The 27,427-nt window shown below is 43.3% G+C and overlaps 1 long non-coding RNA gene across 3 annotated transcripts; it reads right to left on the bottom strand.

Annotated features, from left to right (window-relative positions):
* Window positions 1-65: 65 nt before the first annotated feature.
* On the bottom strand, window positions 66-26,792 carry LOC106489688 (uncharacterized). Of its 3 annotated transcripts, XR_001293447.2 has the most exons (5): window positions 26,711-26,792; window positions 21,954-22,111; window positions 14,885-14,997; window positions 11,897-11,948; window positions 66-2,927 (listed from the first exon to the last, which is right to left on the bottom strand). It is a non-coding gene; the product is annotated as an uncharacterized lncRNA (long non-coding RNA). The 3 variants fall into 3 exon arrangements; XR_010883786.1 differs by lacking the exon at window positions 26,711-26,792 and having other exon boundaries at window positions 21,954-22,331; XR_010883787.1 differs by lacking the exons at window positions 14,885-14,997; window positions 26,711-26,792 and having other exon boundaries at window positions 21,954-22,331.
* Window positions 26,793-27,427: the final 635 nt, after the last annotated feature.

Here is a 27,427-nt window from a genome sequence, read left to right as displayed (position 1 = left end):
ATTTCTTTCTACCATGAAGTTTCTAAGGCTTCATCTGTACACCACCTTCCATTGCTAGTAGCACGCCTGCCCTGATCGGGGGACACTAGTACACAGTACTACGGAGGCAGTTCATCATATTACAGTATGAGTGTGTTTTATGAAAAAGATGGGACCTTCACTGATTTTCAAAATCACGTCCTCCATTCTGGTGTTTGTAGTTGAAAACTTCCTTTTAGTTAGAAGTGTCTTTAACTGTGTTTTAATCCAACTGAAACAAAATATGGTATTGCTCATATTAGCTTGTACACTATTTTTATAAGATGTCATTTTAAGAGCACATTTAAAAATAGTTTGTAGGAAAAAATATTGTGCAGATAGGCTGAGAAGACTTCCCTGATTTCTTGGCAAGGAGATGTGTTACATACCATCCCCAAATCTGAGGGTTTTCTTTAGATTTTACAATGTGACTTCTTTTGTATCATATGTGTCATCAAAATTTTTTTCTCTGCGTTTGTTAAGCCTCGTTAAATTATTTGAATCATAACTCCCAGTTACAATCACAAAAAGCTTTTAAATGGGATTTTTGGAGGGTGGAGGGGGTAGGAAGCAGGGAGTTGTCCTCTGCATTTACATGTGTTATGGCAATATAGATGTTTTGGAGCCATGTGCTCTAGTCCTGGTTTTCTGTTCTGATCATTTCTGTTACCCTGGAAGTTACTTATACTGGCTATACCAGTTCTTCAGATAATTTTCAAAGCCTATACTTAGTTGTGTAAATTGCAAACTATGTTATTCCCACAAGAGTGACTACAACAAAGAATTTTTAATATATATTTATGAAAAATCCAATCACAGTAGATTGCATTTACATAGGAATTTCAGAAGAACTGATGTATACTTTCAGAAATTTAATTTATTAATTAGGTTAATTTAGATTAGGTTTCTCAACAGAGGGACTATTGAGAAATGATTTTCATGCATGCAAGTGTGTGTATGTATATTAAAAAAAAATACTAATATATGTAATTTAATTTTGTATGCATATGTATTTATACATGGTAGCCTCTACTCATTAGCCTGAGCCTAAGCCGATGAGTTTCCTGAAGTTTCAGCCTAGGCTTGACTTTTTTTTCTAATAGCGTTCAAATGCCACTGGCCCTGTCTGAGTCAGAAGCCCATGAGTGAAAATGGGAGGTGGTGGTAGATAGCCTAAAGCATTTGCATCTAGATATTTATTTGCATTGTTTTAAAAACTGTCTGTAGGTTTGGCCTGCATGCGTTCTTCCATCCCGTGGTACAGGGGAAACGAGCCTTGCAGAAACAGGCGAGAAGTCTGGGACGTGCGAGAGGGGGGTGTTCTGCAGGTTGTCTGCTCCCGCAGAGGCTGCCACGGTGGCCAAGTGAAGTGCTCCTCCTCAGTCTGTGGGCAAAGACTGGCCTCACTGGGGCCCTCCTGGCCGGGGGCTCCCTGTGGCCCCTGGACAAAGGTCCTTGTGCCCAAACTGGCGCAGCTTTGCCTGATGGCATTCAGGGCTTTTTTGCCTTCTGGGCACTCATCCCGAACTGGGGTGTGCAGGGTTTCTGGGAGCGGCGGGCCCTGGGAGTCATTGAAAGCCACCTGGGATGTAGGTGAGCTCCATCCAGTTATGGGAGGGACGTCAGGTTCCCAGAAGCTTCCAGAGCCACTGCTGCTTCCAGGGCACATTCCTAAATAAAATCTTAGTGCAGTTTGTTCCTTGCCCAGCAAGGAAACCTTCTGGTGGGAGTCTTTGGTAGACACCTGAAGTAATCAAGGAGAGGAAATGAGGGATACTGCAGAAGTGAGAGACTGGAGACAAGGGAGAGACTGAAAACAAGAGAAGCTGCTTAAATCACTGCAGTATTTGTGGTTGCACTGCACAGTGTGGATTGCCACCTCCAAGTCAGGACCACAAGCAGAGATTGGTGGGACCAAATTGTCAGTCAGGCCAGATGCTGGGATGGAGATCACTACAGTACCCAGAGGCACATTTATGTGCACCCACTTCAAGTCAGGCCCTATTTCACAGTGCTGCTTGTAATGCTGTAACATGCACAAACCCTCTTTCCAAAAGGGAATTTGAGGGGGCTTCTTCTGAAGCCAAACAACTCTCAGGCAATCGGGTGCTAGCCAGAAGCAGCTGCTGAAGCCCAAAGCTGCTGCATCCTGCCCCCAGGGGCTGGGCAAGCTGCCCTCCCGCTACTGTTAGACAGCAAAGCCAGCTGTCCTTGAAGGCTGCTTCTTCCTACATTAAGGTGTTTTAGTTGCCAAAATTTAAACAGTGAAATGCCTACAAATAAATTATGCACACTCCTTAATGGCCTTAAAATTGTTGGATTTATGCTGTACACTTCTATACCATGTTAAAGCACTTTTTAGGGTTTTTTTTTAACTTGCAAATTCCTGTCATCTCAGATCTGCAACATATTTTTATTTAGCTTTTAGTTTTCAGCAAGCATTATTGCTGAGTTATTTTTAAACATCTTTTAGAAATAATCTTGTTGATGTGGGATGATATTTTGCTGTCACAGTAAGTAAAACCCTTGATGATACTCACCATGTGAAATGTTTAATGTGGGTTCCTAAAGGCCACATCCTGGCTGAGAATCTCTCAGCTAACTTGTTTCAAATACTTGATTGATCAAGGAATGTTCCTGATGCCCCAAAGTTTAAATTACAGCTTTTGGGTGTGTAGCTGCTCTATCCATATAGACACTTTAAAGCTGCATTTTCATTTCAGATTTTGTGCAGTAGATCTTATCTTTTTTATAAATAGCACAGTTCTGTCTTTCTAAACTAGTGGTTTTCAGCATTTACCTTCACAGAAATAGAGGGAACAATCACAGTATTTGGGGTATAATGCGGCAGCCTTTCAAAGGTCTTCGGAGGGACTGAAGAGGCACTTCTTGCTGTTGTCATTTTTAATCTAAAAAGGAAAACCGTTAATGCCTTTTTTGAGTAAACATGATCATAATGAAACTGGATAGGTATGTGTCACCTGTTTTGTTTCAATTTAAACATGAAAAAATGGCCAGGTTTCAAACAGATGTCACCAGACATCTAACAAGGAGGAAGAATGGTCTCTCCATCGAGATGTGTGTGAGAGGATCAACATCCAGGAATTCTCTTTTTGGAATTACCTGGATCTGAATTAGCCCTGTGCCTCAGTTTCCCTGTTGATAAAATGGGAATGATGTTAACTTCTTATTTACTAACACTGGAGTGCTGCCAGGCTTAGTTCATTAATATTCTAAGATGCTCTCTGAGGCTCTGGGATGAAAATACTTCAGTAAAGTATGTAAATAGCGGAAAAATAATTCAGCTACTCAAAGTGGATTAGTTTTCTTGTTTGGGTTACAGAATAAATGCCATCAACAAAACACCACTTGCCTCTTTGTAATGCTGTTTTTCTTTGCATAATGCATCTATTTTAAAGGAAAAAAAAAAGAGGTTTGTGATTAAAAAAAAAAAATGTAGTTTTTCTTCTACCTATAATGTCAAATTTCCTTTATGATTCATTACCACTTAGTTGTTGTACTTGTGAGCTACAGTAGCTTCATAAATTTTGTTGGGATTTTCATTTTATTGTATATTGAGAATTTTTTTAAAATACATCATTTGGAGTCTAACATATAACAAAGTGAACATTGTTAAATCCTGCTATTTGAAAAGTATTTATGCTGTAATAAGGAAAAACTAATAAATCCAGATTTTATAAACATTTTACTTGTTATTCACAGTATTTTTATATATATGTTCTGAATAAATAAGACTTACGTTAAGTACTTGAAGTGAGATTTTTGTCTCTGTCTCCAAGGGGCCAACTCTGGCACTCGTTTGCCTAGATAAGCTGTAGCACCTCAGGCTGTTGCCCTACACGTGGCTCAATTCTTGTAGGTGTCTCCAGGACTCATGTGAAAGCTCCTCTGGAGATAGTTTAGGCTTGTCTTCCTCAGTTACTGCTGCAGGCAATCCTACCCTGGTAGATCCAGTTTGGGGTTTTGGAACCTTTTCTCTACTGCTTTGAGCCTTTTTCTGAGCAACTTGAGGCTGGATTGAGAGTGAGATGCTCTATCTTAGTGTAAACTACATTCAAATGCTCTTTTTCTGTTAATTTGGGATTTTTATTGTTAAAAATCTGCCTTCACTATCAGCCAGTTAGCTCTGTGGTTAGTTGTTACAGGTTTTGAACATCTTAGAAAATCTGATGTAAGAATGAAAAAAAGCCGGTCTCATGTGCCTACTAAAATAAGGTTTTGGAAACATTCTTAATATTTAAAATTGTGATCTGTGCAAAATGTTTGTTCTCTTTGCACTTTAAATCAGAGAAATGGACTTGTAAATGCTTCTGTTCAGATCTGCTTTGGGTTCAGCTGGGCCATGGTTCTGGTTCAAGCCAATGATAACATTTTAACTGCCTGGGCGACCCTGAATAAACCTGGAAGTAGTTGCTGCCTTCTCCTGGTGCATTCCTGTCTGCACACATGCTGAAGCATGTGCACACATGTAACTACTGAAAATGTGCAGATGCATGGCTGAGGGGATGCTTCTGTTGATGGGTACCGATAGGACTCTGCTGGCAGCATGGGCCTGCTGCTTGGTACAGAAAGGGCAATGGAACCTGCCCTGGCACATGGGAAGAGGCTGGTTAAAATTCCCTTTAGGCAGGCACCAAAGTCCCTGCGCTGATGGGTCAGGAGGGTCTGAGGGGCACTGCAGCACCCCTGATGCTGGTGCCCATGTGCTGCCCGTAGTGGTGCTGCGAAGGGGAGAGCATGGCTGCAACATGACACTTCTCTGCAGTCACTAGTGGCAGATGGTCAAGCAGTTCTTTCTGACAGACAAGCAAAAGTATTTTACAGTTTGGGCTTAAGAAAATTTTTTAAAATGTTGGTTAAGGAGAGGTTTAATTTTGGAGCTATTTCTCCTTTCTTCTCCAAGTGTTTTTCCACCCTCTATATCTTTACTGGAAATCTCCCCATTTGTGCCAAAGAGAGGGATTGCTGTGTGGAATGTCAAGCTGTGACCACTCTGCTCCAATATCTTGTTTGCAGCAGTAGCAATATCCTGTGTTTGAGAAGAGCAACCAGAAAACTTCTTTATGTCATGTTCAGGATTCACACAAGTTTATGAAGCATAAGGCTGCACTCTCTCTAAAAGCTACATTCCTGTTACTCATGTAAGCTTTGGATCCTTCTCTAAACTGCTGTAAGATTTTTTTTTTTTTTTTTTTTTTCCCCCCCCTAGCATCCTGAAGCAGTGAGATTGCCTCTAGGGTCTGATTGGACTTTTTGCTGAAAAAAAAATGTTCCTTTGCATGCTTTGTTGCCTTTTTTCCTTCTCTGAGATACTTCAAAAATAGATGCAGCCAAATCTGCCTTTGCAATTTTATCTAATATACATTTCTCTCACTTCCCTCTGATTTGTTTCCTCTCAGAGACAAACAATACCAAATGTCCATCTCGTCATGTAAGAGTGCTGCTGGTCTTGTGATACTTAATCTTTCTTTCGTTGTTCTGCAACCTCATTTTTGAAGTAGGAGCACAGGTTTGCAGAGGCTCAGCTTCCCTGAAGCCCTGAGTTTCACATTTCCTGTTGGTTGGTTTTGGACCTTGAAGACTCTAGCATATAGACACTATGGGTACATGGATCTAGGAGGAAGTAAGGCTGTATCTGTTCTGGGTCAGAGACCATAGTGAGAATCTCAGTGAGGTTGCCATAGTGCCAAATAACAGGTCATATATTTTCCATTATACCCATTTCTGTTCCTGCTTCAGCTACATTCCAGCGTCAGCTGCCCCAGTAACACCCACACCCCTATTTGAGCTGGGCAGCATCCTGTGAGATGTCAAAATCATTGAAACTTTTCCACCCCATGTGCATTATTTTGTATATGTCAGCACTAAAGGTTTTTTTGTTGCCTTGTATTCAGGAAACGGAATGCCTTGCTACTGTTTGGTGCCTATGGCCAGGAAGGCTACTTGTGCTAAATGTTTTGTAGGAACAGAACCTGGGCTCCCCTCACCCAGCATTTCCTGGTCGTTGTGGAAATAGTCCATTTGCCTACTTTCATTCTGTTCATCTTAATGTTGTAGGTGAACAGCTGGTGACAGAAACAAGCCAACTAACTCAAATCCCTAGGATGAGCATTGCTCTGAGCACAGTACTTTTGCTGCTCCTTGGGTGGCAATGTGACTGGAAACAACCCCATCAAGGTCACAGCTCCTCATCAAACTCTGCTTTCCTTCGCTTCTGTGTCTTTCACACTAGTCAAGAATCTATATGGCTTTTATTTTCATAACAGAAGGTAGATTGAGCTTAATGGTGTTGACATATTAAATACCATTCCCTGTATTCGGATACAAATTCAGTGGCATCACAGCCTCTCTGTGGATTTCCCTAGGGTTGAATACATCATTTTTCTGAAGGTTCTGCCGAAACACAGCACAGCGCCTCTTAACAAAGGGCATGAAGTGACAGATAAGGTGGGGGCCTCCATGCCCCTGCAAAATGGAAGAAATTTCCAACCTTTGGGTTAGGGCAGTACTTGCATTTTCCTTTCCGTCTGCTGAGAAGGACTTGCAGTTTCTAGTGCGAGAGTGGAGGGAGGATAGAGCAGATGGAGGATGCAGGCCACTTGCTCCCTCTCCAGCCTTCTGCATTCTCCGCATATTTGTAAAACAACTTTTGTTTTAAATTGAATTGAATTCTAAGAGTGCCATTAAAATACAGAAATGCTTCTCACTGACCTATTACTCTGCATTCATGTTGGTAAAATTTTGGATGAGTTTCTATAGTCCTCCCGCCAGTTCTTTGTCAGGGTGAAGGGTTTAGTTGGCTCTGTTAATCCACTCTCTAGCTGAAATTGTTCATTTAAATCGTTATAAAAATCCACTCTTTTCCAATGAGAAACCTATATTCCCAGATTCAAGTACTGCTGCCAGTGCAAAGATTTCAAATTCTTTGAGTGCAATCAAACACTGTCAGTCCAAAGCCAAATTACAAACACTTGTCCACAATTCCCCTTACTCAGCTTTAAGCTAATTTTTCCAGCAGGCAACAACAGCCATAAAAGTATATGAAAAGATTATTAGAAGAGCTTAAGAAATGGTTGATCAATTCCTTCAAAAGCTGTAATATAATTCTACCACATCCTCCTATTGCAAAAAGCAAAAACTTCAATTCCATGACTTAATATAATTTTAGATTAATAGAGATCAAAGCCACTGAAAGATGAAGCACATAACAAAAGATCAAGTGATTGTTTAAGCTAAAGTTAACTGAACCAGGAAAAGTAAGCTGCCATGAAGTAAAAGCTTTCTTTGTATCTTCTGTTCTTTTACAATTGGTTGAGCCAAAAGTACTTGCATAACTGGTTTATTCTACTTACAGCAATAGATAATTTTCAGGTCATAAAATGAAATGCTGGTTGGTTGAGTTTTTTTCTTGCAGACTTGTTAAGAACATTGTTCACATCAGGTCTTCCTTATAGCTGATGTATAAAGTACTCAACAATATTTCCCCAGTAGAGTCAAGATTCAAACACTCTGCAAACAACTAACAAAGTTAGCTGGGGGGAAAGAAAATCAGGTTTGTTGAAAACACAGGCAGAAGACCAGTCTCCTCCAGTTGTGGTGATCTCATAAAAAGTAAAATTTCGGAGGGCAATGGAGAGAGGAACAATGACTGTCCAGCAAAATTACAATCTGAATGGGTTACCATTTTCAGTGCTTAGATAGGATGGCAGTGATTGCTATAGAAACTCCTGAGAGTGAGACAGAGAGGTTTTCCAGCATTGGAAATTGTGAATTGAAAAGGTTAGACTGGGTGCAAAGCCCATTCAGTGAGGCAGCTGCCAGTTGAGCCTGTTTGCCAAGTAAATTGTAGGAAATGCTGATTAAAATGTCCACTGAACGCACCAGGCAAATTAAATTTCAGTCACAGCCGCCTGGGCAGTTTTGGTGGAAGATGGCTCCAGTGTGTGGTGCACCTGTGCTCACTCTCCCCCCGTGGCCTCTCCTGTGGGCACTTGTCCTGTGGTTACAGGTACTGCAATGTTGCTGCAGCTGCGGGAGTCTAAGAATATAGGTGAAATGAAGTTTGTAGAGAAAGGTTGTATCAGCTGGCCTAATAATGGATGTCTGGGGGGAAAAAAAAAAACAGACATATTTCCAGGTGCCTAAGGTTGTTGGGGGAGCAGTGTACCTTCCAATGCTGGTTTCACCATCCCTGCCCAGGGCACGAGCTCAGCACATAAGGGCTGCCATGTTCACCCCTCTCTGACTAGTAGTAACTGCAGCTCCTGCACTGCTGGGACTGGCAGACACATTTTGTCTTTCCCATCACTCCCCACCTCCACGTGCTTTCTCTCTTCGAACCCATTGCTTGCCAGTCCCTTCCCCTGAGAAACCTGTGATGGACAGCTGAAACTATCCCTTTGGAGCAGAATGACTGGCTATACAGGCAACTGGCAGAGAGGGCTAAACCCACTGGAGGTCTCCATGCATGGGGCTTCCGCTTCACCACCTCTCCAGAAGCTTAGACAAGTCTCTGAAATCTCCATTGCAGCCCATCAGGCCATGGCTTTGATGCATAGCTGCCTGCATTTGCAACTCTGTTGATGTCTTTCCTTCAGAGGCTGGTCTTACTTATCTCCATTCCCCTGTTCTTTTCATCTGTGCTGAGGGAGGGTTTAACATCTTTTCAGGCTCTGCATTGGCCTTGGAAAAATAAATTGTCACCCTTCTGGCACCAAGCTGGTAGAGATTATTCCAATAATTCACTCCACACTGATCCCCTGAAGGACCTATGGTATTACTATGCCTTATTGCTGTCATTGCTTCATTTCCTCCTTTCTCCCGTCTCTCTTCAGCCTCCTTTGATTTAACTGCCGGCAGTCAGCCAGAATAGTATCAAGCAAGTAAACTTAGACACATACAGTACTCTGACACAGTAACACAGCCATCTCCCTTGTATGCTACAAGTTGCGTACAGCCAGTGTGCCAGCTCAGGCAACAAAGCATTCAACTTGCACCCTTTAAAACAACTCAGCTTAAGACACTTGCTTTTTCAGTCATGCTTAAGACAAAAAAAAAAAAAAAAGTTTGCAAATCAATAGAATCTACTATCTACCTATATTGCAATTTCCAAAGGTACTGGTCCTTCATAGACTACCCTTGGAAAAATGTTTGCCTCTAAGCACAAAAAAATATATGGCATGTGTTAATAGAAGCAATCAATCAGTCAGATTTGTCTTGCAGCATAAGGATGGACAATGTAACAGATCGTAGCTTATTAAATCCATAAAATATTTATTTCATGGCATTTTTTTCTGCAGAAAAAATGATGCACTTTTGTAATAAAAGTTATTGACATTTTGGTCTGATTGTGATTCTATTCATTTGCAATTTCTAAATACATAGTTATTCTTTAAAAATCATACTGACTTTCTCCTCTGCCATCAAAGCATCTCAAGATTGATCTCTCTTCGCTGAAGATAATCTCTGTCATTGTCTACTTAGGCTCTTTTGTATGCATTGATTATTTAATTTACCAACGGCTAATGCCTAGCCAACCTGTTTCAGTTGTATATATATTTATATATGTGTGTGTGTGTGTGTGTGTGTGTATTTATGTATACACACATACTCTAGGACCTATTAATGGATTTTGCTGTCCTTGTGGACTATAAATGCTCCCATAGTCATAAGTTAAGGCTTGGTTAATGGACTCCAATCTGCCAAAACTTGAACAATTTAGGAAATTTGTTATTGACATAATGAAGAAATTATCTGAGTGCATCACAGCAACCCATACTTGAGGACACCTCTGTCTGCTAAGGTTGACCCTAATAATTAACAGCCTTACCCAGTGCACCAGAGGTGCTTTACAAGGCACAAGGCTGAAGGTTAAACAGCTTCTATGCCTCATACGTGCTCATTACATTAGTATGGTTGTCATCGTTTTCCTGAAGCCATAGTGGCTTGTTAATTGATTGCTCTCATTTTACAGTCTTTCCAGGGATCCCCCACACCATTACAAAGCTTTGCCCTTGTTCTTGCCAGATTGCCTTTTCCCATTCAGTCTGAGACCTAGTGTGCCAGACAGGTCACAGTCCTCTCCAGACTGAAGGGGGAGACCTGCCTGCACGCAGCCGTCCTTCTGCTTGTCCTCAGTCAGCTGTACAGCACTGCTCTGGCAGCTTCTGTTCCTCTTTTTCCATCCCCTCCACCTCCACCTCAGCTCTTTCTTCTGTGAAAATCAAACACTTGGTAACCAGCTGCCTCCTGTTTAACCACAAGCCATTGCACTTTAGTATCTAGGCAGCCTGACGGTGCCCATCCATTAGGTTCCAGAGTTTATTTAACTTAAAAGTTTTCCAAAATGACAAAGTGATGATGAATCAAAGGCTAGGCATCATAGGTGAGTTGGAATGCAAAAGCAACAAGGTTTGCAAGGGGAGAATGACCAACTAATAAACCAACCGCTAAAGCTGGAAAAGAACAGAAGAGTTTTCTGGTCTGAGAACACCTTTGCCAGGTCATTTGGAGCTGAAGCCACTGTAGCTATTAATGACATGCTCATGCCTATGTCCCTAGCGAGAAATGACCTGCAGGTGCCTCATCCCTTGGATTTAAATCCTCCAGTGTACCTGGACACTTGGTTTCAGTGAAAGGTAGGTCCCTACACAGGAGGCGCTGGGCTTTAGCACCTACTGTCTTTTAAACAGGAAGATGATTGAGTTCATGCATCTTGTGTAAAATAGTGTAAGCAGAGCCTAAAAGCAGGAGGAAGTGGGCTTCAGTGGAGCTTCCCCTTTCTTGGCTTAAAACCAGAAGAAAGATCATCTCTTCTCATTGCCTTTGCTTCACAGCACTTCCCTGTCCATGTTCATGCAAAGGGTATATGCAAACACCTATATGTGCTATTGCTTGTGGGAAGATTTTTCTGTTTCTCTAGGGCTGAGATGCACATAATTCACTGAAGGGAAAGCATAGAGAAAGAGTCAGGATTTCTGGCTACCTCTCCTCTAACTTTGGTACATTACCATCACTGACAACAGATAAGGAATCACAAGTTCAGTGCTGTATTTTAAATGAGTTTAGGTAATACTGTCCATAATCTAGACAAATGCGGAACTCAGGCTAAAACTGGATAAGTAGTAAACTAACACGTAAGTCTGAAATCTGCAAATAGAAAGCTAGTCCCTAATCATGTTTTGCAGGAATACTTGGGCTGTGTACGAGGGCTACGGAGGCCAAACTCATCAAATGCCATCATCTAGCTCCACCATGCGTTGGGATCTCTCCTCTTGCCATAGGGGAGAGAATTTTTTTTCTCATCCCTTCCTGTGCCAACTTGCAAACAATAGCAATGCTCTCTTTTAAGTGTTACATGTTTTGATAACACCACACAGGCAATTTCACATAAATCACACTTGTTATTTGTGTGGCTCCTTAGCACTTCCAATCAAAATGCATTCCCTGTTTTCCTCTCATCTTCTCTAGAGCATGCATATTCTGGTGTCTCTTGTGGTAAGAAATTAGCAAGCTGGGGCTATGAAATTCCAGTTTTGCACAAATTTCTTGGGATACTTGTCCTTAGAATAAAGGAAGGAGACATCTGGACAATTCATGACCCCTACAAATCTTGCAACAGAAAATTCTGTTGCTTTCACTCCACCAAATTTTGGAGCCCAGCTCACTCATAGTTGCACCTATCAGGATATCCTTTGTTGCCTCCAAAGACTTCAACATAAGTCCAGGTGCCTAGGAGAGACTGACCAATCTGCCCTTCTGCCTTTTCACTGCAGTCATTGCACCACATCCACCAACTCAGTAGCTGTCACATTTTGAAGAGAAAAGAGTTAAAACCTCAAGGAATATGTCAACTTACCGGTTGTGTTACTGTCTGAGAACTCTTCCAGCTTCTAATGCTGAGTTCATGTCTGCAAAAGAATCAGACCACTGTCAGTAAGCTTAGTGTATGGCCACTTACAAAGTTAAAGGTTTCTCAGCAAACTTTCCAAAGTATGGGCAATGGAGCTGGGGTTTCGTTTTGGCCCTATGTAGAATTACAAAGCTCTAGATAGCATTGGTAAAGTTAAACTAGCAGGACAAATGATAGCTGAAGGGTGCTGGAGCATGAAGCAGTGGCCCCCACTGACTCAAACCTGACATCCAAGCAGATAATTCAGAAAATGTAAGCCAAGGTACTTGCCCTTGTTCTCCCCCTTTTTGGTGCAAAACTTATTTTGAAGTTATTTCTGATTTCACAGAACTATTTCTTATTCAAAGTTTGGTGTCTTTAAAAAAAGAAAGGATTTGACTAGCATGTTCTTGACTAGAACAACGATAAACAAATTACAGAAAAGGAGTTTTACTGAATATGTTGTATGATTATGTTCAAGTCAGAATAGAATTCAAAAATCTTAAAATAACAGAAAAAGAGGAAATCTTTGTTATTTATAGTCATTTTTGAAAGGACTAAAAATGAGATTTTTCTTTTAGAGAGGTTCTTCCACTCTCCTTTTCCTGAATTACTGGAGGGTTTCTGATAACACAGCAAAGGACATGACTGATGTCTTTGACAAGTGATTAACTTCCATCTGAGAGGTGGATCCCAGTGCAATGAGTACTCTCTTCTTGAAGTCTGCTCTGTGTTTATGATAGCAAAAGCACAGCTGGCATTTGGAGCAGCAAGAGGCAAGCCTCAGTTCCAAACTTCAGACAAAGATTCAGAAGTTGGGACATCCAAACTGCTTCCAGGCGATACGTAGCAGAGCTCAGAAATGTCTATCTGGATTTCTGTCCATACAAGACAGCCAAGGCTCTCACTTCACCATTTCAGTCATTCATCACCTCTAACAAAAAATTGGTTTGATAAGCTTTCATTCAGGAGAATGTGGCTGTTAATTTCTGACACTCCCTGTGGTGGATTTTTAAGCCTTACTGAATGACACCTGGTACATTTTAGACAATTCAGCATATCCTTTCCAGTGTCGGAGGGAGGTACTGGGGCTCTGATAATATGTCCACTTCCTGTTTAGTTAGTTATTTATCCCCGGTGATAAAGGGGATTGGGCACACCAGGAGAGTGCATAAGGCTTTCTCCTACTCTTATTTCTAGACCTATTTTAGATTTTAAAACTGCTTTGAAAAGTTAAAAAAAAAAAGTTAGATGAATAGGCATACTGCGTTATGCTCTGAGCTGTCAAGACTCAATTGGAGTTTGCCTGCAAGTATGATTAAGACCACAAGATGGCATGATCGGTTCATGGCATACAGGACACAAATATTGCTGATTTGAAACAAACTGGGAAGTGGGAAGGGATTCGCTTTGCTTCTGTCACATGCAATTGTGCAAGTTAACCCTGGCAGCCTAACCCAGCCTCTGGCCATCTAACAGCCGTTACTGTAAAAGATTTTATCTTTTTCCTAAGAAGTTGATTCCCAAGAAGTAGATGAAATATGCTCAGACCTTCACCTCGCCATCAGACTGAAAACAAAGGAAAATAAATACACCATATTAGCTTGGACAGATAGAGAGATTTCTTTTAGAAAATAAATGCTGCAAAAAATGTAGACTCCAGATATCCTTGCTCTGGCATGGGTTTACAACATTAAGTGCCTCTGCAGTCCCCTTTGGCAGCAGATTGGGTGTATGCCACAACTGCCAGGACTTTGCTGGACAACTTAGCTCAGCATAAGCAGCCTCGATTAGACCAGGACCTGCTGCAGGAAGAAACCCAGCTACAAACAAAACAGTGCTAAAGGTGGGCAGGGTAGGAAAGAGGAAACCAGTCGACTACAACTCTTACAGAGCTAAATCAACTAGAGGCGTGCATGTGATGGGATGCACTGCAGGGGCTATTTCCCTCCTCCTCCATTTGCAGCATCTAAGTCCATAGCTGGCTGTAGGCAGGAGCAACAAGTGCGATCACACCAGGCAGTTCTGGTGCACCCTGTATCTGGCGACAGAAAGCAGTCAGGTGGGGCAATCACAAGAACTGGGGGGCAGAGGGTTGGCAGGGGGCTGTGGGGAGGCAGAGGGGCTGTGGCTCCTTGTGCAGGACTGGGATGACTTGCCCTTTACAGTGACACAGAAGATTTATACACATCCGGTCAATTTTCTTTTTTGGGGCGGTTTTGGAAAGCGAGGATTTCCTTGGAAGGAGGGCTGCCTTATATTCAGGTAAATATGGTATTTCCCATGGCTTGATCGTAATCCAGCCTTTCCTCCATGGCCAGATCCTGCCTTGTGATTGCTGCTCATATGATGGCTCCAGCAATATCCTCACCACCACACAGGATCTCCTGATGTGGGATACTAGGCGTGCACGCTCCTAAGCAAAGGGAGGTTCTCACTGCTACACAGGGTCGTGTGAAGCAGAAGAGTAAAGAAAAATGACTGTTTATTTTTGGAATCTTGACTCTTAACCCTGAGAACCCTTTGCAAACTTTTTAGTTGTCCTATTTGCCCTTCTTCTCAGATAGGTAAATAGTATTTTTCCTACAGCACAAACAGGGAAGCTTACATTACTAGTTGGCTTGACTAAAGGCACAGGAGGTGTGAACATCAGCACCAGGATTAGAATTCAGCAGTTATTTCCTTCTCTTCTAGGCTTGTTTTCAAGCCATACAAGCTCAGCAAACCACACAGTCAGCAAAACAGAGGGCTCAGCAATTAAATATGTATCAATCTGTCCATCCAATCAACCACATAAAGCCATGGGCTTAACAGACTTCATAGTACCATCTTCATCTGGTGCTTTTAAGAATAAGATAAACAACAGGCTTCTGACACAGAATACATTTGTATTTTCAAAGCTATCATTGCAAGGAAAAGAACCAGAGATGAGGGTAGTAACTGATCTCGTTATACCTGGCCTAGAAATTTCAGCATTTCCCCAAACGAGGCTTTCCACACACCTATGGCTGCCCTGACTTGCTTGAAGAATAAGGCTGGGACTTTGTCCATCTCATGCTGTTAGCCTGCTGGAAGAGAAAATCTGGAATTTGTAGAAGGAATAAGAAAAAAAAAGCTCTAGCGATGGTTTTGGTTACTTGTGTGGAGCAATTGATGTGCTTTACAATACCACATTAAGAGATCAGTTCAGCTTTTCAGAGTCATCACAGTGCTTTCACTTTAGAGTCCTCACTGCTGTTGGTGTGACTAACTTCCCAAACCGGCTACAAAAGTCTCAGCCAAGGTTTTGTTCTGGCTCTGATAATATGCTCTGAATAAAGCCCACCAAGGCATTGCTCATGGGGCTGTGGGACAAGCCAAATCACAGGGAAATGCTAATTCCAGCAGACAGATACAGCAGGGGGGCAGACAACAAGTAAAGGGAACAAATCCATGGAGAAGCGAACTGGAGAACTGGTGAGATGAGTGAACAGGGAGTGTTAAGCAATGAAACAGATACAAACCAGATCTGGAGAGAGTGGAAAAAAAGCAACTCTATCTGAGAAAGCAGAGCATGTACTGCATGTACTAACACAGGGAGAATGACCATGAAAAACTGGCAGCTGTCTCTACCTTTGCATATATACGTCAATAGATTTGTAGGTCCCTGTGTTGTAACCAGCCTCTGCTGAGAGGAAAAGTCTGGGAGAGAAGCCAGGGTTGGGTTTAACAGGGAGAGGGGACCTTGAGGTGGGTGGGTGGGAGGTGATGAGCAAAACTGGGCCCAGCTCTGATGGGGTGGCAATCATGGTGACCATTCCTCTGCCTAAGGAGCTGAGCTAGACAGCTGCAAGATCCCTTATCCATCACTGCCACCAGATCTCCCTGAAGGATTGCTCCCATTCCTGGCTGGCCCTCACTTCTGACCAAGCCAACATCTAACTGCACATTAGCACACTGGTGCACAAAGGTATGTAATCACTGCTAACTCTACTGAGCTTGGATCTGAGGGAGGAAGCATCCAAGGGGAGAACTAGCCCCCTGCCAGCCTCCTCCACTCCCCAGGCCCTAGTCCAGGCTGAAGCAGGCTGGGGGAAGGGGGGGGACAGACACAGTGCTCAGAGGTGGCTCTTGATACAATTACAAAACAAGAGCATGCACACTTTGGCCTTTGCATTGGCATAGGCATCCACCCCTGTAGCTTCATCATGCCTCATGGTTGCTGGCATGTTGCCTGGCAGCGTCTGCCTTGGAGGAGCTGGACATGACAGCAACAGGTAGGCCCACAAAAGGGTTTGGAAAGTCCGGGACTTCTGCACAGCTGCCTCACAACTTTCCAGGCAGGCATATCCCCATCTGGATCTCTGTCTCCCAGTCTACTCCCTTTGACACACGTTGGCACTATGCTGGCTTGGAGCTGGGAGGTCTCCTCCACCCTGGGGCACAGCAGGTTGGGTGTGTGGAGACATTGCTGCTCCTCCATGTGGGCATCTTTTGGCAAGTCCCTGCTTATAGAGCTGGTGAGTAGTGCTATCCGTTCCCAGGCTTTTATTTATTTATGGGATTCTCAATGCACATGCAAGTGGCTTTATGAGAAAGTGAAAATTGCCCAGCTGTAAGGACAGTTGTGATGACAAGGAGCTGTCTCTATCTCAGTGGGGAAATCTCTTAATGCACTCAATCTTCTCCTTCATTTGCTGGGATCCTGACATTGTTCTCAAGAATCAAGACACCAGAAATGGATTTGGAGTTGATGCAGCCTCATTTCTTCCCCACTGGTACAAGCCAGTGCCCTCCTAGCTGGGGAAGTTTGGCATTTGAACAAGCCTGAAGCTACTCTGAGGTCTAGAGCACTCCTAGGATTTGGCTTATGGGGGACTCCTCCAAAAAAACCCAATGGATGCTGTGCCTCTGTAAAAAGAGCTGGTCCTTGCCTGGGCTTTCTGTGATAGAGCTTCAGGAAGCTCCCCAGTCCTGTTCTGCCATCCCTTCAACACCAGTCTCTCCACTCCTTTCACTCCCTTGTGATTTGACTTGCCAGCAGTCCTGCCTGTTGCCTGTAACCCAAGGTAACTGCACCCTCTCCAAAGCAATGGTGAAGAAGGTACCAAAGGAGATGAGTCAACCTCTCTATTTAACATTACCTGTATCCTTGTTGTTTTTAATGCAAGCAGCAATTAATCGGGTTGACTTGGCTGTGTGTTTTTCCTTCCACACTCATATTCTCTGCTGACAAGTTCAAGCAGCTCCTTGTGTAGCCCAGTTTTCGCCCTTCTGAGGCATCCAACTCTGCCTGTACAGAGTGCAAGAGGGATTTGATGGGCCAGGAGCTTGAAAGCTCAGTGTTGTGTGATATTAAAGACCCTTTTGGGCTGTATCCAACAATCCTCAAGCTCTTAAAAATTCTAAATTTAAGTGGGAAATAACATACATGAAAATGGTATGCATTGGTCCCTCTGTGGCTTGCTTACAGGAGGAAGTGCTGTTGAGGCTTTTTTAAGTCATAAACTACTGTAATCACACACTTGGAAGGGGACCACTTAAGGAAGGACTTCTACTGGTAAACTTTGCTCCTATAAAGAACTGCTGGAAAAGAAGTCTGGTAATATGTAGAAAAATGCTCCACATTTCAAAAACAAGAAGGATGATCAGTCCAGCAAGAATGAAGAAGAAACAAGGAAAAAAAAAAAAAAATCAGCTCCCGTCAAGCATGCCAGAGCATAATGCTCTCTGCAGATCTCTTCTCAGAACACTCCAACCCTACGAAAGAACCTGCAACCAATGGATACTAAAGTGTATAAAGGAGCAAAAATGTAACAAGTCAATTAACTTCAGTGGAACTAACTTTTCTGGAAAATCAATTGGATTGCCAGGGTAACCAGATCACAGAAGCACACAGGACACAACACACAGAAGGATACAGAGATTTGCAGAAAAGTTGTATGGGCATGACAAAATTAAATGAAACTAGATGTCCTAGAAAACAGTTTTCACTTTCATCATGTCTCTCGGCTGGATTCCATGGCATCACAGAAATATTTCTACAAGAATTGATTATTTCTCACATTCTGGGCCCTGGAGAGCTTCCCACGCCACTCAGAATAGGTAGGTCTTTTTGAGTGCTGGACTAGAGGTGAGATCTAAGCCAGCTGGACAAAGCTACCATCCTTCAATTATGCATTACTAGGCATGTGACTGAACCCTGTGATCAACAAGCTGAAAGGAAATGGAGTAAAAGGACTAGCCACTTATTTTACCCACATTTAGCAGCAGGATGTGCATAGAAAAGTAAAAGCAGATAAACCAAGAAAAGAAGAAGGGACAGAAACACAGAAAGCTAAATCTGAGCCAGACAGCAGGGAGAAAAGGTGCATATTTTCCTGATGCTGAGAATAACCTTCATACAAAGCGAAGTCAAAAGCAGCATCTCCCCAGAGTCTGAAGAAGTTTCAGATTCATGGGTTCAATTCAGCCTAAAACACAGGTCACTCAGTTCCAAAACTGAATGTTCCCTACAGGTTGGGAATATTTTGGGCTAGCTCCTGCCTGGGTTCGTTTTCAGCTGCAGTTTTGGCAAATAAGAATAGTCATTGCAGGACTTCACCCAGTGCTCTAAGCAATTTCCTTCTCTCTAGTCACAGCCTTATTCTCCTCACATCCACTGTCCCTTCCCAGATTGGAACCCTTTGCTCATGCAGATACTCTTACTGCTTTCCAGAGGCATACGGGCCTCTGATTTTTGACAGCTGCATGGAAAAATGCATGCATTTCCTTTAAAAAAAGTTAAGAACATTCCTTGCTCTTAAAAAGGGTTTTCACATCAAAATAAGCATGAGGCTCTCACCTAGTATTTGGAGATCTTAGTTCAAATCCCTGCTCTGCGTTATTCTTAAAAGAATTTGATCACTGACTTCCCATGTCCCAGACATAGACTCTATGCACCAAGTTATTGGCTGGCGGGTATTGACCAGAAGCATATCTCTCTATATCCCTCCCTCCATTTGCCTTGTTGCATCTCTGACTTTGTACAAAATTACTCTTCGGAGCAGGGAGAAGCCAGCAGACTGTACTTAGAACTTGAGAGAACAGCAGATTCTTACATCATCCCAAGCAGATGGGGTGGAAGTAGGAAAGGACTGTAAGCTTAGAAACTGGGACCCCGGAAAAGACGAGTAGTGAGAGTTTGTTGTTTTCCATCCCCAACTGGTTTTCCAGGAGAGAAGTCCTCTGTGTCTTTTAAATGAGATTAGAGTGCTTTCCTAGCTACAGATTGCAGGAAAAGGTACTTTGCAAAGACACTTTTGTGTGTTCCTGTCAGTAGCTGTAGTATCTAGATATTTATACTTAAGGATGAAAGGCAGTTCATCAAAAATTTCCTGACAAACTCTCATCTAAACAGCACATCACTGACATACCCATCCCATGTGAAGTCTTTAGAAGGGAGAGGGGGCTCATTTTTGTCACATTATTAAAAACAAATGGTCCCAGAACTTGTAGAAGTAAGCCTCTGAGGTCTTCTGTACCAGAGACTATCAATGCAGTACAGTATTTTAAGCCTGGTGATAAAGGAAACGTAAGGAAATGGGTACTAGGGAAACTAGGAGGCTTGGAGAACAGGCAAGTCCAAAGCTCAAGAAGATGAAATAACAATAAATGAAAAGAAACCGCTTATCCAAGCTACCATGTGAGCTGCTGAGCATCACAGCTTTTTACTCACAGTCTAGTCAGACGAAAGACACTGACACCAATGGGCACAGAGGGTTTGTGGACTGGAGAGAAATCATTGTTGAAAATACATAATAAAGCGCTGAGCAGGTGAAAGATACAGTCCTCTTAGAAACAGAAGGCACATTAGTGTGCCGGTGATGGGGCTGTCATTTCAATTCTTCCCTTCCACTTTCTGCTAAGTGCTATTTTTCTCAGTCTCCTAGAGGTTAAGGATAGATAGGAATTATTAGATCTTCTGTAGGTCCTCTGGGAACTGTTAGTCAGACCTCTTGTATGCCACAGTCCTCAAACCTTATCTGCTTATCTCAGACTTGACTGCAGTGTCACTCATGCTTTTAACTGCAGTTAGAGCACATCCATCAGAAATATGTCCTGCCTTGGCTTGGACACATCCAAAGATGGAAAATGTGCCAACCACCCTAATAGCTTGTTATAGTGATTAATCACCTTCATTCTAAAAAATCTGCCCAGTTTCTCATATGAATTTATCTGGTTTCAACTTTCTGCTACGCATTCCCATAATTTACTAGATTAAAGAGCCTTTCAGTACCCAATATTTTTCTCCCAATGAAGTTTCTTAGCCATCGTAATCAACTCCTTGCTCAGTCTTTTTTGATAAGCTATAGAGTGAGAGCTTCAAGTCTCTCATTGTAAAGCATTTTCTTCAGGCTCTGAATCATTTTATGATCACCGCTGATCTTTCTGACATCAATTTAAAACACACAAGCTACTCCAGTGCTGGTCTCACTAATACAGTATATGCTCATATCCAGTTGCTCTTAAAATCTATTCAAAGTCATATGCAGATGCAAGTGACCTTCCTACTGGATGGCAATTGGAGCAACTGAAAAACAGCCATCAGTCACATTCACTGATGCTGACATTTCAGCAGGTGAACAGAAAGTATGACAAGGCTGTTTCCCTGCTTGTTCTCTGTGATGCAGTTTAATATTGGAAAGTAACACTGTCCCTTTGTAGAGAACCACTCTGAGAACAAATTGCCTGAGGCACACCCAGACCACATCTACATGAGCATATTAGCAAACTGGCACACAGCAGCCATGTCCAGACTATTAAACTCTCTTACCCTTCAAAGTGGAGTGGCTGCATCCAAACTTTTGCATCCATGCCTGAGAACTGTTTGGGGAAGTGCTAGTAGCTTGGACCAAAACTGTGCCAGAGACCATTTAGCAACTTCACAGGGGAACTGAACTGAGTTCCAGTGCTTGGGAGCACTCCCTGTAGCTGCCTGATTTACTGAACTAAATGGTGCCTTAACACAAAGCCAGCCCCCAAGAAGGAAGAGCAATGAAACGATTCCCCCATTTTCTTCCTCTAAACCCTGTTTTCTGACAAGTTTGCAGGTTTCAGATCAGACTAGGGCATCCTTCTCCTAGCACAGTGATGGTCTAAGGGCTGATGCTGGCACTACAGAGGCAAGATTTCCATTTCAGCAGAGCCTCCAGCAGGTGTATCAAGCTTCTCAACACAGCCTGGTTTGTCACAGCAAGAGAAAGTAGAGTTGGTGGAAATGCCTTATGTTTAAAGGAAACGAGAGTTTTTTCAAAGTAGAGACCATAGGGAGAGACACTTTGCAACATCACACCACTGCTTCAGCAGCAGAAGGCTGTGAAGCCAGAGTTGCTTCCTGCAGTTCTTTCTCTTACAAAACTGCCATTCACAGCAATGACATTTTTGCATAAGCTCAGAGAGAAGAGCTTGGGTCTGAGCTCTTGCATCATCATACAGCTGAGATCAAATGCAGGTGTGGCTGGCCAGGCTTGCCAACCTATCATGGGCTGATGCATTAACCCTCGGGGGTCTCTGAGCTAGCCATTCTGCATCAAATATCTGCCTCAGCACTGGTATCCAGAGCTTTCACATAGTAGGCCTCTCCTACTGTCATGAAACTCAAAGGGCCACTTATCAGAGTCGAAAAAGCAGTAGCCCAAGTATCTAAGTAGTACAAAGCTGGAGGTATTTCAGGTCCCTTTCAGGCAGCTGAGCAGTTGAAATATCCAGGCTGTGCCTATATTCCACTTTTTTCTACATTACTAGGGTTCTCAAATCAGGAGGGTGAGGAAGGAGTGATTTGGAGAAAAGATATCCCCCTGCACACATCTCAACAGAATGGAAAAAAATAAAGAAAAATACTCAGTTGTTACTATTTTGTAAGATGGATTTTGTCTAGAACAATAGAAACTTCTTCCTTTCCCACAGAATTTTTCCCTTTCTTATATTCTGTCACTAGCAGAAAATGCTGAATCACAAACCTGGAGCATTAAAAAAAAATTCAAATGCAGAAGAAATATCTTACATCATTTCATGCTTCCTGATTTGCTCTCTGGTGCCACGTTCCTCATTTTCAGGCTGTTTTAAAGGTCAGTTTCACAGAACAAATCCTGACATCAGAAATGGGAAATAAGCTGCCTCATCTCTCCAGGATCTTTTCTCAGATGATTGATCCCAACGTCCCTGCAAGTAGAACAGTCCCCATGACTACTTCTGCAACAGAAAAGCAAGATATTATTTTTCCTTTCCATTCTCCAAGTTAATATGCACCACCATCATAGCCACATTTCATAAGCTGGGGGCTACTTCAAAAGTGTAATGTTATTGCCATCTGTGGGCAAGTAATAGTGTCACACTTAAAAATTAAAGTAGAAATGCATACCTAAATTGACAACTACCCTCAGGAAAGTTTTAAAGGACTTCAAAGAGGATTTTATTTAAGATTTTCCAAAAAACTAAGATACAGGATCTTGATAAAAGTTAATCACAGACAGCAATTACTTTTATTGGCATTTGTCTTAATTCTAATTACATATTCATTCAACTGGCTTCATTTTGTCTGAGCAATTTTAATTTGATGCTACAGTTTGAGAATGCTGGAGAGGTCACATTAAACATGTCCACCCAGAAAAGTATTTTATTTTTTAACAAGAGATTCCAACTCATTTGAAATGTCTACTATTAGTTATCAATTTTTTAAAGAATGATGGAAGACAATATTGACAAAGGAGCTTCAGCACTACAGTAAAGTTGAAGATTAATTTACTTGCTTAATAAACTTAACTCTTCTAAAAATATAAAAGACCAACCTTAATGTAAGAACCAGTCTAATACTTTACCAATTATAAATGACAAATATATACTGCCAAAATAGTTTGATTTAAATATAAAAGTTACTACAAACTCTTTTTAGCTCGCTTATGCCTTTAAGAAAGAACCTGGCTCTTCTTCAGTAATCGTGTGGATCATGTTCATACAAAAGAGTTTTTATCAGTATCTGTAAAAAACAAAAAACAAAACTGAAGCTCCCACTCACTGAAAGACTCTACAGATGACATTTAAAAGAAAGCACAACAATATGACAAGATGAAAAATGTGTTTTATGTTAAATTATAACTAAGACAGGCAGTTATACTGCTCTCACTTTCATGATAAATGCACAAAGAATGCCTCCCATGCCTGCAGAACTCTTTGCCAGGTGGCACAAACCATGCATGGTTAACTTGTTAGACCCAACCTCTTGTCCTTGATCCCTGCAGAATCAGTGAAAGGAAAATGTTCAGGCCCTGAGAGCAAAGATTGCCCCATAGCTTGTCAGTCAGCAACAAAAAATTGGCTAAGGCATCAGACCTATCTCAGCCCTTTGCACAAGGAAGGTCACTGTAATACTGAACCTCAAGGGAAGAGTTGTAGAAGTCATATGAAAAGGACTGAAGCAAAAAAAAAGCCCTCTTCCAATGAAGTCAGAACAAAACAATTTGGATAGGATTTCTGGAAGAAGGAGACAGAGGTGTTTGTGAATAAGCACAAGAATAGGCACTTCCAGTTACCGCAGAATTATAAACAAAAGTACTTTTGTGCACTCCCGGATTACTAGCTCTTATTTTCTCTTACAGTCATGTGCTTATGCGGGCCTATACTGTCTGAAAACATAATTCATTAAGACGTTTTAAATTGCAACCAAGTACCGTACTGTTAATACTGACTTTGTTTCAACTTTCCTGTTACTTAGTATAATTTGTTTCCTAACTGTATCTCTCACAAGACCAAATCCCCAGTGAATACTTTAAAAGATTTTCTTGATATGCACCCTATGTTTCCAAAGCATTTCAGATTTATGGGCTGCCCCCATTGTCGTTGTTTCATTGGTTCAGGGACATACCCTTCTTTTCAGCAGACTGAAACAAGCAGTAATCTGAAACAGATTTGGTGACCCTATAGCATTAAATCATGCTTCGTGGTGCTTTACTCCTGCTCCAAAAGACTTTATGCATTAGCAGGTACATAAAATTGCACCAGAGACTGAATGCATACTGAAAAGTAATAAATGATTCCATATGGCCTTAATTTTTCAAAGCAGTGCACCACTGTTTTAAAGCAATAGTGCTTAATTTTCCAATTAGGAGATTTTAAATAAATCTTGTAACCCACGGATATGGAAACACTCTCACTTCAGGTATTCTTCCCAGCTGAGAGATTTGGGTGCACCAACAATTTTCACAGTCAAACGGTGTCCTTGGTTAGCTAGCTAGCAAGGGTACAATTAACCAAGGCAATTAATTTCTTCCTTTTATTCAAAAAAGCTCGTGACATTACTACTGCAGACACAGGTCACAAAGCCTCTACGAGCAAACTGAATAAGCATACGTTACTCTTTAAGCTTCTTGAACATCTGTCAGACCTCGGCTACAGTTCCACCCCAACTTTCCATATTACTTCCAAGGAAAAAAAAATCTATTGCAACAAAACAAGGCTCTGCCTAGATATATTTTAAGCTTAATATGCCTATTATGAAAAGTAGCTACTGTATTTAGAAACAGCAGCCTCTTCAGCAGATCATTTCTCAGTGTGTATTCAATTATGCGTGCTCACTTAAACAATATAGAAAAAAAAGTCACATTTTACTCTTTTACTGTCATTGGCCCTCCACAGGTAAAACAGCAGTGAATGACTTAAAATGTGCATCTCTAGTGCAAAGGTTTGCTAAACTGAAGGAAGCGATTGTGCAGGGCAGGTGAGGATGCATATGAAAGAAAGAATTCAACTTTTCAAATTCCAGAAGGAGTATGCAGGACAGTTAGCTATAATTGAATGCCCCAAGCCCATTTAAGTGACACTCACATAAGCCACAAGGAATGTAGGCCTTTAATACTGTTACCAAATCGGTGACAATACCACAAGCAAGACTCAGGCAGAACTGAGGCATTAAAGTTCAAAACTGCACTCCCAAAAGCTTCTGCTCAACTGATGCCTAATCCTGGAGGCTCTGGAGTCCTATTTTTAGACTGTCAACATCTCAAGATACAGGACATTCTGCTTTTGGCATTCCCAGAGTCGCCCTGAGTTGGGCAACTCTTTGCCTTTCTCCCCCCTCGGCCCAATTCTGGAATTTGGAGTTTAGCCACGTTTCTATGCAAGATGAGACCCACAGCCCTGTCTCCGCAGTCCTCGGAGAACATCCAACACATGCCAGCAGGCCCCAGCTCCTTGCAAAATGCTGCTGTGATCACTCTCCCAAGACAGGACAGTAGATAGGAAGCACCCAGCACTATCCCATAGCTCACTGCAGCATTTCTCAGACACTCAGAAAATGTGACCCTCTTTCCAATCCTCTGACTTGATGCAACTCCTGAGTCAGCAGCCACTCAGTTCCTCCAGGGTGGGAGAGAGAGAACCAGCTGCAAGTGCTTATCATCAACTTCCCCACTATGCTCTGAGCTGCTGACTGGTTTTGCTTAACACTTCACCAGCCCCTTTGAAGCCTTTCTCAACTCCCCAGGGGGGACTTCCTTCCCTCTACATGCCTTGCAGTGCCCCACACTAGGAGATCTAAGGTTAACCGCCCCCCTTCTGCCTGATGGGGTTCAGATGCCTCTCCCTGACCTTCCTGAAGAGCATCTTACTGACCAGAAGATAGGCTAACCTAACACGCACTCCATTTTCAACCAGCCTGTTGGACTTGTACTGCTGCCTGGGGGTGAGGGTGGGGATGCAGGATCCATGGGAGCATTCAAGGAGAGGCCATGACCTAGCAATAACAACACTGCTACAGGGAAGGGAGAGGAACAACCTTGGATTTCAGTCCCCTTTTCCAGCACTGCTTCTGCACTGAACAGTGAGAGGACAAAACCCAAAGCTCTGGGAAAAGGGCCAAAACCCGCATCTCCAGCTCCCTCCTATGCAAGTGCTCTGATCGCTGGGGATACATAATGGGGGGCATCTGGACTTCCTCCTCCAGTGGCCATGTGCAAGAGAAAATAATACAGCCTTTCTCAGTTCCTTCAAAGAATGGATGCAGGCACCTGCTCTCAAAAGAAGAGGCCAGGCTGTAAATCCCAGCCAGAGAAAGATCCTCTCCTGCAATCCAAATTCTCTTCAACTGATCCCCGATTCAGGCCTCCACTATACAAGCATGTCCTGTATTTGGAGGCACAGGGAAGCAGGACCGTGAAAGGCAGTTATTTTAGGGCTGTGCTGTAAAAGCACTGCTATAACAAATCAGGCATCCAGGTTACATCTCTCTGCACAGCACCATGCAGATACGACAGCCACCTCAGGGATATTTTTTGTCCCATGAAGACATCCAACACTGCCACAATCTCAGAGGCATAACATTTCCAGGCCTCCCTAGCAGTGCCCTAACCCTAGGCACTTAGCACACTGGATCCTACTGCAAAACATGTCACTAGTCCATTGCATCTCTTACAGACCTCCGTTGCCTCATGCAGGGCAGTAAATTCCCCTCCAGAGGTAGCCTTCAGTTAAACATTGAGACAACTGAAATGGGAAAACCTAGAGATGATTTTGTGTAATCTTCAATACAGCAGAAGTTGCTTGCCAGCAATAATTTTTAGTGTAAGCATCACCATACCTTAGAAAATGATTTTTTTTTTTCTCCAAACACACTCATCACCAGTCAGGTTCAATGCAGTATTTTAAACACGCATTCAGCTTTCCCACGTTTGCACTTTAAATTAAGAGACTGAGTCATTTAGGCAGGAGTTTACAGGGCTCACCGCGCCGAGCAACCGTGAGCCGCTTCTCCGCCCGATGAACACGCACCGTGCCAGGCAACCGGGAGCCAGGGCCTCGGTCCCGGCTACTTACTCCGACACTTGCCCAGGGCCAGAGGCTGACAAGAGAGCGACGCAGCAGGCCCGGCCTAACGCGCCCTGCCGGCCCCCGCCTCACGGGGACGCGAGCCTCCCCCCGGGCCGCCGCGAGGGGGGCGGCGGCGCCGACACGCCGCCGCGCACCGGGCCGGCTCCCCTCACCGCGTCCCGCCGGCGGCCGCGGCGAGACGAGGCACGGCACGGCACGGCACGGCACGGCACGGCACGGCGGGCACCTCTCCCCTCTCCCCCCCGCCCGGCCTCGCGCCCCGTCCCCGCCGGCACGGCACGGCACGGCACGGCACGGCACCTCTTCTCTCCCCTCCCCCCCGCCCGTCCCCGCGCCCCGTCCCCGTCCCCGCCGCCCGCGCCGCATTTTACTAGATTGTTTATTATTTTCCAGGGGGCGGAGGCAGGGTGGCGGCACCGGCCAATGGGGGGCGCCGCTGACCTGACGGGAGACGCGCGGCGGCCAATGGGCGCCGAGGGTGGGCCCCGGCGGTCACGCGCGGCTCTAGAGCATGACATCATCTGTTTGCACGCCGCAGCCTAGCTTGGTGCGGGCGGGGCCTCCGGGCGGGGCCTCCGGGCGGGGCGGGGGGAGCCGCCGCGCTGCGGGTCGGTGGCGCCTCCGCGGGTGGGGGCGGGCGACTCCGGTCTGGTCTGG

Source organism: Apteryx mantelli, chromosome 3, assembly GCF_036417845.1.
Source record: "Apteryx mantelli isolate bAptMan1 chromosome 3, bAptMan1.hap1, whole genome shotgun sequence".
NCBI classification, from domain to species: domain Eukaryota; kingdom Metazoa; phylum Chordata; class Aves; order Apterygiformes; family Apterygidae; genus Apteryx; species Apteryx mantelli.
Note: the sequence above shows the minus strand (reverse complement) of the source record. Positions and strands in the feature narration are given on the sequence as shown.